Source organism: Canis aureus, chromosome 10, assembly GCF_053574225.1.
Source record: "Canis aureus isolate CA01 chromosome 10, VMU_Caureus_v.1.0, whole genome shotgun sequence".
Classification (NCBI taxonomy): Eukaryota; Metazoa; Chordata; class Mammalia; order Carnivora; family Canidae; genus Canis; species Canis aureus.
In genome coordinates, this window is record NC_135620.1 from 49,600,366 (window position 1) to 49,609,703 (window position 9,338).

A 9,338-nucleotide genomic window follows, 5' to 3' on the forward strand; every position below is an offset into this window, starting at 1 on the left:
AAGTTAGTATTTTTGTTTTCCCTGGGTAAATATTCAATAGTGGAATTATTGAATCATATGGTATTTCTTTTTAATTTTTAATTTTAATTTTAATTTTTTGAGAATCTCCATACTCTTTTCCACAGTGGCAGTACCAATTTACATTCCCACCAACAGTGCATGAGAGTTCCTTTTTCTTCACATCCTTACCAACACTTGTTGTTTCTTATCTTCCTGAGCTTAGCCATTCTAACAGGTGTGAGGTGACATCTCATTGTGGTTTTGATTTGTATTTTCTGATGATGAGTGAGGTTGAGCATCTTTTAATGTGTTTGTTGGCATTTTCTTTGGAAAATGTCTGTTCAGGTCCTCTGCTCATTTTTAAATTGGAATTTTGTTTTCGTATTGCATTGTATAAGTTCTTTACATATCTTGTATAATAACCCCTTATCAGATACATCATTTACAAAAATCTTCTGCCATTCAGTAGGTTGTCTTTTTGTTTTCTTCATGGTTTTGATAAAGGATATTGTTAGCAATGGGAATACAAAAAGTAAGGCTTCAAAAAATGGAGTAATGACCAATAATAAGTGTAAACCAGTGGTTTTAAAAATACACTTCTTAAAAGATAGATTCATAGAAAAAAAACCCTGAAACAATTATTTGGAATTTCTGAGACTAAGGGCATGGGCCTCACAAGGAAATTCTAAACTTCTTATCTGTCTCTGCCACCATGCCCCATCCCCACAAATTTGACAGTTCTAGACTACAGCAGCCTGTATGCTGGTAGAAATAAAGAAAATAGTGTTCTGAGGAATGCCTGGGTGGCTCAGCAGTTGAGCGCCTGCCTTTGGCCCAGGGCATGATCCTGGAGTCCTGGGATCAATCCCACATCGGGCTCCCTGCATGGAGCCTGCTTCTCCTCCGCCTGTGTCTCTGCCTCTCTCTCTCTGTCTCTCTCTCTGTCTCTCATGGATAAATAAATAAAATCTTAAAAAAAATAGTGTTCCGAGAATACCCTTGAATACAGTCTATGGGCAAGTATGAAGATCATTCTGTGCCTTGTCTAGGAGTTTGGATTTTACTTTTCAAAAGTGGTATCCAGATCTTCTTCAATGGTTTATTATTAGGGGAAAAAAAAGCACACCCCCATGTAAGTGTCATTATTTATTTAATATATATGTAAACATAGTCATTTCCATATACTATTTTTATCTGTTTTAAATTATCTTGAGACACTGATTACTTTTAAGTGTCTTGATTTTTTTTTTGCCTATAGTTGATACACAATATTAGTTTCAGTTTTATAACATACTCATTTCACAACTCTATGTGCTATGCTCACCACGAAGTTTATTTTTTTCTTTGTCAATATAAGCATTCTTTCTATCATAAATCCTAGTTGCTGTGGAGCTGAAATTAAGGTAAACCAAAGGCACTAAATGCTGCTTTAGAAGCAATTCTTCTCTTTGTGTCCTTTCTCTCTCTCCCTTTTCTATTCTCTCCTCCCTCTCCCTCTCTCAACAGCTGAAATAGAAAAGTGTAAAATTGGGCTTCTGGATTCAATCAATTCTCATGCATCCTACTCACCTTTTTATGTTAGAGCAGGAAATGTTTATATGCTTTGGCTTACAGAGCAAAATTATTTATAGCTGACATTGGTTATAGGTTTTATGATAATTTTAATGAAATGTTTCCCAGTCCCTCAAAATATAAAGGATGTTTGAAGTGTAAGATAATGCTCAACAATTGAGGGGATATAACCAACAAGGGAGAACTGATGCCATAATAACACACGGAATTGTTGTAATGTGACTGTTCTCTTCCAACAGCCTTATTCACTTCTTTTTATGCTCTGGATAAACTATCTAACAGAGTAGTGAATAAGTAATAATGCATCATATCCCAGCTGTGAGCAGTTTTGTGGTTAGTAAAATAGGGAGCAACCAGGGATTTACAATCTCAAATAACATTGTGTATGACAAGTGAAACTTTAGTAATTTGCAGTGAATAATTCTGTACAAGAAGTAAATAACATAAAGGCTCTGTGGCTCAATTCTACATATATATATCTGGATCTGTGTTTAAAACTTGAGGATTGGGAATTTAATAAATTAGGGAATTCACCCTAGTTTCCTCGCTTATGACATTAAAAAAGTTGTTTAACTTCTCCACACCTTAGTTATTCCTGTATAAAAAATAGAAAATTGAATGAAATATTTGTGTGTGGTAGGTAAAATGTGGGTTATAGCCTCATCCACAAATACTGGATTGTTCTCTTCTTCCTCTGTTCTCAGCTTTGGAAAGCTCCAAGACTCCGTTGTAAGGCTTTCCTTTTTCCATTCTACACTTTCTCCTTATAACAATTTTTTTACCTTCTCTTTTCTTAATGCAGATATGCTAATGGCTCCTAGTTTTTAATCTCCAACTGAGCCCTTTCTCGGAACTCTGATCTACTTAACAACCCCACTTAGATGTCTCATGAGCATTTTCAACATCATACATTCAAAATTGAGATAAAATTCACTTCCCCAAACCACTAGTCTGCTGTTGCTCCAGTGTACCCCACATCAGCAAATAAAATAGACTCCATTCTCTTCGACTCATATTCAATCCATTAGCAAATCCTATCTTCTCTTTCAAGATGCCCTTGAATTTGTGTTGCTTTTAACTTTTTTTATCATGATTGAAACAAGCAACATATCTCACCTGAATTGTTTTAATAGCCTCCTAATTGGATTTCCTGCTTTTATCCTTGAACAACCAGTCTATTCTTTAAGAGCAAGAGTAGTTATTTTAAAATATAAATCAGATGATGCCTCTTAGTGGCTTCCCTTATCTTTCAGAGCATAATCCCTCTAAATGTCATGGCTTCAATAGCCCTGCTATCCCTCTGACCTTACCACTCACTGTTCCTTATACTTTTCTCATTCAGTTGTAGTCAGTTGTAGCCAAACAGGTCCAATTGAACAAGCTCTCATCTCAATGCTTTTGCAATTTCTCTCATCTCATCTCAATGCTTTTGCAACTTTTAAAAATGAATTTACATCATGGCTATTATGGCTGGCATGGCTAGGTCATCTGGGATAGCTGAGACTTCTGTCCTTTTTTTTCCCTTTTATCCACAAAGAGGCTAAACTTGGGATATTTCATGGGGTAACAGCATATTTTCCAGTAGCAAGAGAGGACAAGGCTCAATATATTACATACAAGTTTCTGGTCCTATTGCTGGTTAATGCGTCATTGCCCAAGGTAGATTCCATGGTTAAATCTAAGAATGATGTGGGAGAGGATTATAAAAGAGCACGTTTATGTGGATATATCATTTAGTGGTGGCATTACTAGAACAATTTTATTGGTTTCTATTACTGCTGTAATAAAGAACCACAAACTTATTGAATTTTATGGGTTTCCTTCTAGAGGAGAACTTTGTTTCCAGGGGAAAAATCTGTGTCCTTGTCTTTTCCAGCTTCTAGAGGCTGCATATGTTCATTGGATTGTGACCTTTTCTTTCATCTTCAAAGCATACCATTCCCACCTCCATTTTTATCATCATTTCTTCTGACTTTGACCCTCTTTCTCTTATAAAGACCCTTGTAGTCACATTGGCCCCATCTAGAAAATTCAGAACATTTGCCTCATCTGAAGATTCTTAACTTAATCACATCTGCAACGTTCCTTTTGTTCTATAAAGTAACATACTCACAAATTCCAGAGATTAGAAAATAAGTATTAGAAAATAAGTATCTTTTGGGGATCCATTATTCAACATACTGCAATTGCCATGTATTCTCAGAACATAGAAAGAAATTCTGGCATGGAGTAAATACTCTTTACATGTCTGTTGAGTGAATGGGCAAGATATTGAAGTAAATTAGTTTAAAGACTTGTTTATCCTATAAGATACCCTAAAAAAATTGTATATGCAAGAAAAACTTTCAAATGTACTGATCATATACAATGTGTACAAGCAAGGTCATTTAAAAAGTATTATCAAGTTCATTTTTAAGTATTATGAATCGATAGAAAAATAAGAAACGCAGTATTTATGTTTTAATACATTTATTTAATTATGTTTGTCAATATATGTATGTGTGTATTGTGGGGCATGGGAGAGATCTGGTGGTTGATAATGCAAATGTTATAATAAAATTTTGAATTTTATGCAACAATAATATACAATTTAAAATTTGAATTACTAGCTAATGTGCACTGTATTATTCTAAGTACTTTACTTGTTTTTTTTTAATTTTTATTTATTTATGATAGTCACACAGAGAGAGAGAGAGAGGCAGAGTCATAGGCAGAGGGAGAAGCAGGCTCCATGCACGGGGAGCCCGATGTGGGATTTGATTCCGGGTCTCCAGGATCGCGCCCTGGGCCAAAGGCAGGCGCTAAACCGCTGCGCCACCCAGGGATCCCCCTAAGTACTTTATTTGTATTAATTCATTTAATCTTTGTAACAATCCATGTTGCAGATACTATTAAATTCATTATTTGCTGATGAATGTACTGAACAAAACAGTTGGTTAAATGATTTGCCCAATATCTTATGGCTACTAAGCAATGGAGCCATAAGTGAAACCCAGGCAGCAGTTTCAGAATTAGCTACTTAATCATTTTTAAAAGAAAAAAAATTTTTTACAAGTAGAGGAAATAGTATGAGATGATTCAGAGAGGCAGGGAAACTTGATGTCTGACTTAATGTCTCTATGAGAAACAGCAAATATTCTTGCTTGATTGGAGCAATTGGAATGTGTTTCTGTGTAGGAGAAATTGGGCCAAGAAGGTAGATTGAGAACATGTTATGGGAGAATGTGTTTTGGTGACGCATACATCCTAATTTTTTTTATTAAAGATTTTATTTATTTGCGAGAGGGAATGAGTACAGAGGAAGAGGGAAAAGCAGACTCCCTGTTGAGTAGTGAACCCAACCTGGGGTTCTATCCCAAGACCCTAAGATCATGACCTGAGCTGAAGGCAGATGCTGTACCGATTGAGCCACCCTGGTGCCCATTTGTCCTAATTTTGATAAACAATGAGGAGCCTAACTGGGAGAATGTTCTGATTAAATTGGCTTTTCAAAGTTTGATCTCATAATGACATGTAGGATAGTCTAGCATACTCCAAGAGTGCAGAAGGGAAAGTAAAAAGTGCACAGTTCCACGTAAAAATTTTACCTCATTCTGCAAAGGTGTGAAAAAGTAAGAATCAACTGAAATGTTTCTACTTCCTTTTCACCCTCATTTTTAGTTCAGTAGGAAGGTGCCAAGGCAGGGCAGAGAAGACTGATGGAGATGGTTTTGATGATGTACTTGTCTAAGTTTTAGTTATCCTGAAGCCCATCTCCACTTTTATCTTTCCTTTAGCTGGACCAATTGCTTCAATGTAGTCTCTATTTTTGGTTGATTAGTTCAAATTTCTATTCCTTATTAAAAGTGCTACATTTTTAGATTTTTATATTAGAAATTTGGGTGATTAAGTTCTATTCCTCAAAATTTCTCTAAGGGTAAAGGAAACTCAGAAAGAAGGAAAACTAGTAGAAATTAAAGGCTTAAGAAAACATAACGAAATGTGAACATAAAGGTGTCTACCTATGTCCGAAGAATATGGAAAAATGGCAATCTTCATTGGGTGCTCCTTATATTCTCTTACATTTCAAGTGAAAGATTATTTTTGTATTCTTGTGTTTTATTTAGATATTTACTCCTTCATCAAAATGCTTATCATTTCAATGATTGTAGTAACTGCCATACATCATTAAATTACTCCATAAATCTTATTATACCTAAGACAATAGTTTTGAGGAAACTGTTCTCATAATTCTCGGAAACTCACTTGTGACTCCCAGGTTCTATCTTGCACTAACATGCATATGAACAAATACTCATCTACTCAACTAATTTTAAAATTGTGGTGTTTCACAATGGTAACCCCATTTTTATTTAAAAATAGTTGTCAACAGATTTTAGAGTGTCCATGAACACTCTAAAACATGACAATTCATATAACAACTTGCTTTCCAAATTAGCAAAGGTTTATTTTAGTGAGACTATCCTATATATTCAGAAGGTTAAATACATTGGAAATGTAATTCTATTGTTAGGAAATTAACTCAAATTTCTAGAAAGCAACTTGGCAATATTCTGTAAGACTCTAAAAAAGGCTTTTGACTCAACAATTTATCTTGGAGAATCTACATAAGAACATAATTCAAAATAGTAAAGCAAGACATAAAAAAGATTAATGTTTGAAACATTCACAGTAAATTTTTTTATTAAAAATTGAAATAACCCATATAATGAACTTTGTTTGCAATGTTATGACCATAAAGCACATATTACTTAATCAAATGATATTTAGAAAAAAAATTTTAGAGCATGAAAAATGTATGTGTAACATTTCAAGCATAAAGAGTAAAAATCAAAATGATACGCACATTAGAATATTTTTATGTTAAAATATACATCAATAACGGAATTGAGAGAAACAGACTGAAATGTACTTTCCGATTTTTCTCCTTAAAAATAAATAGTTCTCATGTATATTAGAGTCAACAAATAGTTCATCAATTGACCTTATATCTGCTAGAATGTTGCAATGGTTCAAAGAGTAATATTGGATAAAACTGAAGAATCACAAGGGAAACAACAAATTTGAGGGAAAAAATCTATCAGTTAATACAGTTATTTTCCCAGTTGATGATACAGAAATGAAATGAACATTCCAACTTCAGCATGGTTGAATGAACTGAAGATCAAGAACCTCAAGGATGTAAAGAGCACTGGAAATGTCACTCATTTTATCTTTTCCTATCTATAAACTGCTCCCAGAAAAATGAGAATGTATCCTATATTTTATTATAATTCTCTTGTGAAAGCATTGCTATAACTTCCCATTTTAACTAAGCCAAGACCATTATTTCAAAGGTCTGTAAGAGGGGAAAAAAACTTCTTTCTTAAAAACCCAAGGCAAAAATATAAATCATTTTCTTATTGGCAATTTAAATTTTCTAATCATTACCTTTAATTTTTTACATTGTTGTTGATCACTATTTAGTCATTTTCTAGTTTTCTAATTTAGTTAAGACAATTTTACATCCTTCAACTTTTCCCAGTATCTGTGATTTTTCATTCCACTAATTATTATTGAGCTCTTTTCTGAATATTCTTCAGTTTCTCTGCATGCCAGTTATTTTGTGTAACAAAGAACTAGTCAGATCCTAATTCTTACTTCATAAGTTCTAGTAATCACTTTATTTTTTTAATATACCACTCAAACAAAAATTGTTGTGATTTAATTATAGCCATGGCCAATATTATGTCATTGAAAAGTTTACTGTTAAGGAAAGAATACTAGCACTCACTAAACACCATGATATCTCTATAGTTAAATTGTTGTTTATTATTTCAGAGTAAGGCATACTTTTAGGTTTTATTATAATATTAGGTCTTCATCTTTTATTCTGATTGCTAAAATTGCAAATCAGTCTCCTAAAGCAACACTTACTTATACTGTACATTCTTTCTGTAATCAAGTTTGCAAAAGTAATATTCTTTAAAATGAAAATATCATTTTATCATACTGTCCTCAAAAGTGTATAATGATGACTGATTGCTTATTGGATTAGTGTGTGTGTGTGTGTGTGTGTGTGTGCACTAAGAACACTTAACAGGAGATCTAGCTATTAACAAATACTTACATGCCCAGCACAGATTTTCTTCTAAAACTTTATAGTTTCATGTCTAGTATAAAATAGAGGTTCAATTTCATTCTTTTGCATATGGATAACCAGTTCTCTCAACCTCATTTGTTGAAGAGACTACTTTTTCACCAGAGTATATTATTTTTCTTTTTAAAGAATTATTTATTTATTTGAGAGAGAGCGAGCATGCGTGCATATGCATGTGAGCCGGGGAGGGGTAGAGTGAGAGGAAGGGAATCTTGAGCAGTTCCTGTGCTAAGCACAAAGAAACCCATGTAGGGCTCAATTTCATGACCCCATGACCATGACCTTAGCCAAAACTAAGAGTTGAAGAACACTTAACTGACTGAGCCACCTAGGAGTCCCTCCTCAGAGTGTATTCTTGACTTCCTTGTCAAAGAAGAGTTGGCCACATATATATGGGTCTATTTCTGGACTTTCTATTCTGTTTTATTGCTCTATACCTCTGTTTTTATTCCATTAACATATTGTTTTAATTACTCTAAATTTGTAATGTATTTGTTTCAGGAGTATGATGTCTCCTTCTTTGTTCTTCTTAAGATTTCCTTGGCTATTCAGTAGATTGGTTTTTGCTCTTTTTATAAAAAAAAATTAGGATTTTGATAGAGATGGCCTTGAATCAGAAGATTACTCTGAGTAGAATGGACTTTCACTACTATAAATTCTTCCAATGCATGAACATAGGATTTCATTCCATTTACTTATGTCTATTTAAATCTCTTTCAGCTGCATTTTGAAGTTTTCATATACAAGTCTTTCACTTCCTTGGTTAAATTTATTCTGAACCACTTTATTCTTTTTGATGCTATTATAAATGCTTAAATTTATTTTAAAATTCTTTATAGGATAATTTGTTGTTACAAATAATTTTTATATATTGATTTTGTATCATGCAATTTTATTAAATGCAAACCCTGCAACCAAAAAACCCAAGACCAGATGCCTTCACTAGAAAATTCTACCAATAATTTAAAGAATAAACATTTATCCTTCTCAACACTTGAAAAAAGTTGAAGAGAGTGCTTACCTCAGCAACACATACATTAAAAATTGGAATAATACAGAGAAGATTAGCATGACCCCTGCATAAGAATGACACACAAATTCATGAAGCATTTTATATTTTTGAGTAATAGCTGGGTCGCCACTCTTAAAGATAGCAGGGTGACTAGAGAGGTAACCAAAAAAATGGCAGTTTGCACAACAGGAGACATATCTGTTCATGCTGATTTTCTAGGGTGTTGGACTTCTCCAAAAGCAAGGGGCTTGGTAGGCACCATTTTCCTTCCCTACTGTCCAGCATATACACTGAGCCACCTTCAGGAGGCAAGGATGCACAGACATTTGCTGCCTGACCCATTGGCAGTGCACCATACTGAGTTCTCCTGAAGACAGGCCCACTCCAAATCTGCTGGCATTGCCCTGGGCTCAGGGAAAATTTTATTAAAGCCATATGTGTGTCCTGGTCAGTCACTGAATGCACAGCCACCAAAGCGAGATTCCAGGCTATGCCAGAGACTTGCTCCTAGTAGCTGATAGGTGGTCTGTCCATCCACCAAGTACACAGCTGCCACTGTGCACCCATTCCTGCCACCATACTGGGCTCAGCTATCATGTTGTAACCAACTGTGGG

At 34.4% G+C, this 9,338-nt stretch overlaps 1 non-coding gene across 1 annotated transcript; it reads left to right on the top strand.

The window, feature by feature from the left end:
- The first annotated feature begins 8,724 nt into the window (after window positions 1–8,724).
- LOC144322891 (U6 spliceosomal RNA) lies at window positions 8,725–8,832 on the top strand. The gene has a single exon (XR_013388488.1). It is a non-coding gene; the product is annotated as a U6 spliceosomal RNA (small nuclear RNA).
- Window positions 8,833–9,338: the final 506 nt, after the last annotated feature.